Genomic DNA, 8,253 nt, shown 5'->3' with positions numbered 1-8,253 from the left:
CCTCTGCTCTTGGAGGCCCAACACTGTCTACAAGAATAGAAGCTCCAGTAGACATCACCGGACGCCTCGAAGTCATTCTTCTTCTTCCCCATGGTGTTGTAGCGGTGGTGGTGCGAGTGAAGGTGTGGGCGATGGAGGATCGGTGCCGGTGGAGTTTTAAGGCCGACCGCGCGTGGGGAACGATGCCATTGATGGCGGCGCAGAAGCCTAGCCGCCGCCGCCAGTGCGCGCGCAGAAGAGGCAGCCGCGACATTGATGGCGAAGGCTGCAGTGCAGACGCGGAAGCGCTGATCGTGGAAGCGATGGCCGCCGAAGCGATGCCCTCGATGCAGGCTCGCTGCCAAGCGGGCCCGGTGGAGACACGAGCGGACACTACGCGTCCGTGCAGCGTCCGGAGACGTAAACCTGCCGCAAATATGCACCGGGTTTTCGCAACGGATAGCCCGGTTACTTTGTGTCGCGCCGCTGGATGTGGTGTCAGACCTATTTTCAAGTCACGGCGGACGCAAACGGTCGGCGTCGGAGATGCCCTTATGAGCTGCAATCCATATTTCTCAAATACAGTTATGCGCAACATAAATTGAGTATTGTCTGACGAAACTGAATCTATCCAGTCGCCGATTTTGTCTGGGCAAAGAAAAGGCTACGAGCGAATCCACTGTTGTGTAGGTCTTGGCTTGGCGGCGCTGGAATGGACCGCTGCCGCAGCACGCGACTCCGTTCCCAAATCCGCGCAAGTGAGGACGGGGCCGGAGCCGGAGCCGGACTCGACCGCCGCCGCAGCCCGCGCCTCCATCCCCGAACCCAGGCGAGCGAGGACGGGGCTGGACTGGCCCGCCGCCACAGCCCGCGCCTCCATCCCCAAATCCGCGCGAGCGAGGAGGGCGCCTCCTCCATGACCAGCCGCCGCGCTTCGCCCGCCTCCCTGCCGGACGACGACGACATCCTGCGGGAGATCCTCCTCCGCCTCCCGCCTACGCCGTCCTCGCTCGCCCGCGCCTCCGCGGTCTGCACGCGCTGGCGGGGCCTCCTCGCCGACCCCAAGTTCCACCGCCAGCTCTGCGCGCGCCACCGGAACCCGCCGCTCCTCGGCTCCTTCGTGCCCAACGACGACGACGGCCAGCGCATCGTGTTCGCGCCCATGCTCGACCCTCCCGACCGCATCCCACCTCCGCGGTTCGACCTCGGACGCTGCGGCCACAAGACGGACGTGCTCGGCTGCCGCCACGGCCGCGTCCTCGTCAAAACCCGCGTGTGGGACGCGGACGGTGGCCTTCCCAGCCGCGTCGTCGTCTGCGACCCCATCACCGGCGACCAGCGCACGGTGGCCTTCCCTCCAGACTTGGGCAGGGTCTCCGTCAACGGGGCGGTGCTCTGCGCCGCCGCCGACCCTGGCCACGTGCACGGCACCTGCTACTCCAGCCCCTTCAACCTTGTCCTGGTCACCATGTACAGGAGGCACCCTAACCGACTCCTCGCGTGCGTCTACTCCTCCAACACCGGCCTATGGGGCGATCTCATCTCATCGGAATCTCCATCCGACATCCAAGGCAAACCTGCCGTCCTCGTCGGCAATCGTCTCTACTGGCTGTCCGTGATCAACGGCAGCATACTCGAGTTCGATCTGGGCGAGAACAGCATAGCCGTGATGATGGGGCCTCCTGTTACCCATGACGAACGCTGCATAAACCATCAGATCATCAAGGCTGAGGATGGCGCCGTTGGCTACGCCATGCTGGTTTATCCTTCTCTCATAATGTGGAAGAGAGACGTCGATGCTCATGGCGTTACCACGTGGGTGCCGTGGAAGATCATTGGAATGAATACCACTCCTGGACACCCTCCTCGGACCGAAAGAAGGGACAGAATTCAGGGTTATGATGAGGATACTGATGTAGTGCTTTTACATGTGAATGGCACCGTCTACATGCTTGACCTTAAGTCGTTGCAATCTACTATGCTTTCTGGACCCTTGATTCATATCGGCGCCTATCATCCTCTCAGGTGTTTCTATACGCCAGGTAATTGCTCATCGTTAGTTAGTGCTTATTGTATTGTGGGGGTAGCCCAAATTATACTTCATACACACTAGCTAACAGCATAAGCTTAATCAGCAGTTTTCTCTTAGCTTCACTTATAACTGTATGGTATGGTATCATTGGCTGCATTCATTCATGGTAGATCTAGCTCAAATGCCAAATGATTAAAGATGTAAAATCAAATGTCAAATAAATAACTTGGTTGGCATGTTTGGAATCTCAATGCTAGATGTATTATTTTATCCATTACATATATAGGCTCTAATCTTGCTATTACCTTCTGAAACAATTGTTTTCTTTGCCACTTGATGAAGATCCAGAATACTAATTGCTTTTATTGTCTTGAGTTAGGCTCCAATGTATTTTAAATCGAATGCCCAAGTGTTATGTTGTTAGAGTTTAGTAGCGTTGTGGTCATGTTTTAATTTTGTCTACCTGGCGTGAAGAGGGGTAGTTTATATGAGAAAATTCTAGAGTCCATTATTTCTTATAAGCTAGCTAGCTATAATACTTTCAGGAATATGGCTTGCATTTAATGTAGTTTAGTTTTCCATTTCTAGCATCAAAGGTGAGCTATAAATCATCTATAATTATAAGTATGAGTTGAAAATGTGAGTTGTTTGGCTCAAGTTTTATTTGTCAGCTCATTTGTGTAACTGACTCAATGTTGCTTCTTGTATCTATTTGTCTTTTCCTTAAAACTGTGAATTGCCTGATGACTTGTGCCTGGCACAGTCATTCGCGAAGGTCATGAAGTGTACGATCCATAGGATGAATGTCTGGTTTGATGTACTAATGTGCTGACATGGTTCTTAAGGTAAGAAGACCTTCTGAATATAGTTTGTGAGATTTCGTATGTTTGATTCTTTTCTGTTTTGGGGGAAACTATCTGGCCGCCAGCTAGGGGCATGCACCCTCAAACTGCTTTCATCGGACAATGGGGATTCACACATGTGAATGACACAGACAAACAAGTAAAATGACGGTGATCCACATATTATCAAAATGTGTTACATGGTGTTGATGTTGGAATAACCTCACTCCTAGGCCATGCCCAGAGTTCTCCCTTAGTTTGGCTGTTTCATAATCGATAGGTGAAAGAAATATCTCAGTACCCTGTTTTTTACTACAAACAGCAGTCACATCATCGATATATAGATTTATTCTGTTGTCAATTAAGTAACTTGGTTGGCATGTTTGGAACCTCAATGCTAGTTGTATTATTTTATCCATTACATGTATAGGCTCTAATCTTGCTATTACCTTCTGAAACAATTGTTTTCTTTGCCACTTGATAAAGATCCAGAATACTATTTGCTTTTCTAGTCTTGAATTAGGCTCCATGTATTTTAAAACCGAATGCCCAAGGTGTTTTGTTGCTAGAGTTTATTAGCTTGGTCATGTTTTAATTTTGTGTGCCTGGCATGAAGAGGGATAGTTTATATAAGAAAGTTCTAGAGTCCCTTATTTCTTATCAGCTAAATTCATCATTATGAGCTAGCTAACTGTATTACTTTCAGGAATATGGATTGCATTTTAATGTAGTTTTGTTATCTATTTCTAGTATCAAAGGTGAACTATAAATCATCTATAATTATAATTATGAGTTAAAAAAGTGAGTTGTTTGTCTCAAGTTTTATTTGTCAGCTTATTTGTGTAACTGACTCAATGTTGCTTCTCGTATCTATTTGTCTTTTCCTCAAAACTGTGAATTGCCTGATGACTTGTGCTTCTTGGCAGTCATTCGCGAAGGTCATGAAGTGTACGATCCATAGGATGAATGTCTGGTTTGATGTACTAATGTGCTGAAATGGTTCTTAAGGTAAGAAGACCTTCTGAATATAGTTTGTGAGATTTCGTATGTTTGATTCTTTTCTGTTTTGGGGGAAACTATCTGGCCGCCAGCTAGGGGCATGCACCCTCAAACTGCTTTCATCGGACAATGGGGATTCACACACGTGAATGACACAGACAAGCAAGTAAAATGATGGTGATTCACATATTATCCAAATATATCAGTACCCTGTTTTTTTTTTACTACAAACAGCAGTCACATCATCCATCGATTTTTTCTGTTGTCGTCGTATTCCTATGAGCTACAGCCAGTCATATGATATCTGTTATAGAGCTCTCTGTATATATGATTCTGAGTTGATTTTTTTGAACAGTGCTTCTGAGTTGATAATGAGTTTGTTTCTCCAGTTGAAGGGATGATCGCTGCAGTTATCGCTGAATTTGTCGCATTGCATCAATGTGGTCGGCGGTGTTCACATGTTATCTGAAGAAAAAACTCGTTGTAGTCTAGCTTAATTTCTAGTGTTGCAAGTCTGCTTTAAAATACCTAATCCGGGGGATTTCTGCTTCTCCAAGTATTATTGCTAGTGCCGTGCGATTTTGTTTTGGTGACTTCAACTTGTGCCATATGCTATTTTTTATCAAATAATTCTTTGATTTTTGCATGACCTGTAAATTCTGGTGTCTTGCTACCAAAACTTCCATACACAAATTTGTATCCTTTATCTTCATATATGTTTCATCGTGAATTTTCAGAACCTATATGTAAACAGAGTAATGTGAATATGCGATGTGGCAGGTGTTTTCATCATTTTTTAGCAGCAATGTCATGGACCAAGAGTGCAATAAAACAGAACAAACGATCCTTGGTTAGTTCACAGCAAGCTTTAGTAAACTTTCACGTGTAGTTCAGGTGGTAACCGGTGCTGACTACTCCCTTGATGTGAAACATTTGCGTGGCAGCCCCCACTGCTGATCACTCCCTTGCTGACGAACATTTGCGTGTGCATCTGGCAGCCTCCACTGCTGAGTACTACTACGTATTTCTTTGCTGCCGAACATTCGCGTGTGCATCTGGTAGTCACGCTGCAAGTGGACACTGAACCATACAACATTTCTGCATTACAGACTCCCCTCAGGCCAGTTGGTTTTCAGAAGTAGCATCTGGCTTCACCGAAGAAGCAATTAAAATCAATTGCTCGAGAAATAATAATCATGAAAGTGAAAAAAGAATGAGAACCGGGTGACAAATGGAGCACATTCTTTACAAACAAGGACAAATGGAACACATTCTTCCTTATACATATGCAAGTAACTGATATGGTTAACTGAAAAATCAATAATTTTGGAAGAATAGTACCTTCAAACATTTGCATGTAACCGAACAATACATATGGTAGATTTCTGGAAGGTAAGAAGCTAACTCAGACTACCATAACTGTGGCAACAGTGGACTGACTGAAGGATAATCACCTCTCAAACGTGAACAGACAGTGATCATTTGCAGTAGTAGTCCAAATTTAAGAGACATAATATTCAGTAAGTATAGTGCTAGGCACATCCTAGCACAGATTATAGTTGTATCGTACATTTCTAGGCTAATGACATAATCTCTCACTAATGACCTACAGGATATTTCAGACATGTTAGATTGCGAACGTTTAACTTTTCGGTGAAGTCTCATACTCTTATATGGTTCATGATACTTGATAGGTGTTTACCTGTTTGAGTTCCTCGGGCAGTTTGGTCAACTCCTGCTGGCAGTACTGCAAGTTGGCAATTTAATTATTTGCAGTTTGCAGATTAATAAGCTGAATTATGAAAATTAATAAGAACCACACAACTTTAGTGGTAGCTAGAATACTAGGAAAAATGCACGAGATATGCATGTCTAATGTATTCTATATTATTCATGTGTCTCAGAACTTATTAATGTCAGATTAATAAACTTTGATTGCGAGGGACAGCGATTTCCTCGTGACACGTATGGAAATACCCTGCCCTATTAAAATGGAGCACCATCTCTGTCTCAAAATATAAGGCCACCATGTATTTTGAGGTAGAACTTTGACTAACAATTTGATCTATAAATATAAGTTATATGTTACCAAAACTAAAACTATACCATTGGATTCATATTTAAAGATGTTTCCAACAATATATTTCTGCTGCCATATAATTTATATACGATTAATTACATTTTTGGCTTGAAATACGAACATATAAAAACGGAGGAAGCACCAATTAAGCTTGATGACATTATAATTAGAATCAATCGTTAATTTGTTATGCATTTTTTCCAAAGCATCATCAAAAGTAGTAGATTATTTCATTCAAAAAAAATACATAAAAATTGTAAAAGAACTGTCCGCGATGAACAAATTTCTAACAACCGAGAACTATCAGGTAGGCACGGGCCGAACTTCGATCGGGATGTACTATTAGGTAGGCACGGGCCAAACTTCGACCGGGATGTACTATTAGGTAGGCACGGTCCGGACTCCAAACAAAAACATTCAACTACTTTTTTTTTGGAGCCGATGCTGGCTGGAGGGGTTCTGAGGTGGAGCGGCGTGGTTCTTATCGTGTCGACGACGGTGGGTCTCGGTGGCGTGGCGCCGTGGAGTCTCGACGGCGGACGTATGCTGAGGTGCCTTCTGGCGCCATGGTGGCGTCGTCGGTAGGATCGGCGAAGTTTATGCGGATCTTAACCATGAAGATTCCTCGGCGGTTCGATGGTGGTGACGGGAGTTTGCTAAACCGGATGAGCGCTCTCGTTTCGCCTAGAGGGCATCTCGGGGTATGCGATAGTTCCCGGATGTTGTGTGGAGGGTTCGGGTTTTTGGATGTATGCTCTTTATCCGTCCTTTCACTAGTAGGAAAAGGCCTACCCATGGCGCACCAAGTTGTGTGCTCCATGGGTATCACGCCACTGGTAGTACCTAACCCGTGGCGCACCGGGCCGGTGCGCCACAGGCATGTGCACAGACTAGTGGCGCAATCCAAATGTGCGCCACTGGTCTATTTTTTTTAATATGGCCGGTGGGCCTGTCGTGCGCGGGGGGACCGAAAATGAAATTCAAAATTCAAAAATTTAAATCGTGGGAAATGCCCGCGCTGGTTTAAAACGTGGGCCTGGTATATATGGCCGCGCCATCAATTCCCGCCCTGGTTTCCGGCGCCTTCCTCATCAATGGCGGAGGCGGCGGCATCTCCGCCTGGTGCTGCGCCACCAGCGCGCTGAGCCAGAGGATGTCCTCCATCCCGGGTTCCCAGCTCCACCGCGCCTCCTCCTCCTCCTCCTCCTTCGACGCGACGAGGGAGCGCGCGGTGGCCTCATCCTCGTCGTAGCCTTCGAGCACGTATGCCTCCAGCTTCACCGCTGGAGGCGCGGCGTACTAGTGGCCCACCCATTTTGGTGCGCCACAGGTAATAGCAGCAGCGCACCAAAAAGTTGACGTGCCACGGCTAAGACGTTCATCTATAGCCGTTTTCCTAGTAGTGTTTGTTGAATAAATTAATAAAGAAAGCCGTATGCATCTTTTCGATGCAGAGGCTGGAGGTCTCGTCCTTCATTTCGAAAACAAAAAATCCAGACAAATCTGAGACATCTTAGAATGGAGGGAGTATATTAAATGCTTGTTGTGATTTGAACAACAAGCGTTATGTTGTGAACGGGCAGGTAAACAAAGAGAAAATAGCAGTGTCTGCTCGTTATGTTCTGGACATGTCTGTAGCTTGCATCGACCCATGCTCCTTAAAATCCCCATATATTTTCAGTATTACAGATATTATGTACACATAAATAGTGCTAAGAAAAGAGTCATGTATCATTGAGGATTTCCAGGATTCTCCAAAAAATCTCAACCGCACCATTCCACACCTTGAGCTCACAGATAGCAGAAGAAACATCCGTCACCCTGATCGTCCCTAGCCATAAAAGAGTCATATCGCCAAACAGAGGTTTACTTTTAACAGTGTGTTAACAAAGTTTGGAAACAAAATCACTGTTAAAATAGCTTAAACCACTTTTCGCAAAAAAAAAGCTTAAACCACAACCACCCTGCTCTTCCTCCCATTTCACTTCATGATAGTACTTCTTTTAGACAGAAGGCTCGAGCAGAGCCCAGCTTTAAATTAATAAATCCCCACGGCCACAAGGTTCGATAGCAATACAACACAACACAGCCCGCAGCTCGAAGGCTGGGCACACACCAAGAGTCTCACACAGACCGCCCGCAGCACGATGGCTGGGCACACATAACAAGTCTGGAGAACAAACTAGGAATACACATATGTCGTCCGGCGAAGGAGGAGACTCAGACCGGCACGTCCTCCACAGCATCCCGTGTCGCCGCGTGAAGGGTCCGGATCTTCTCAATCGCCCTCTGGATGTCTTCTCGGTCCGTCCTTCTAGCCA

General features: G+C 46.3%; 1 long non-coding RNA gene across 1 annotated transcript; it reads left to right on the top strand.

Moving 5' to 3' along the window:
* The first annotated feature begins 1,601 nt into the window (after positions 1–1,601).
* LOC127314898 (uncharacterized) lies at positions 1,602–4,531 on the top strand. Its single transcript, XR_011749567.1, has 3 exons — positions 1,602–2,021; positions 2,775–3,861; positions 4,242–4,531. It is a non-coding gene; the product is annotated as an uncharacterized lncRNA (long non-coding RNA).
* The last annotated feature ends 3,722 nt before the right edge of the window (positions 4,532–8,253 follow it).

This window comes from Lolium perenne, chromosome 7 (genome assembly GCF_019359855.2).
Source record: "Lolium perenne isolate Kyuss_39 chromosome 7, Kyuss_2.0, whole genome shotgun sequence".
In the NCBI taxonomy this organism is placed as follows: Eukaryota; Viridiplantae; Streptophyta; class Magnoliopsida; order Poales; family Poaceae; genus Lolium; species Lolium perenne.
Note: the sequence above shows the minus strand (reverse complement) of the source record. Positions and strands in the feature narration are given on the sequence as shown.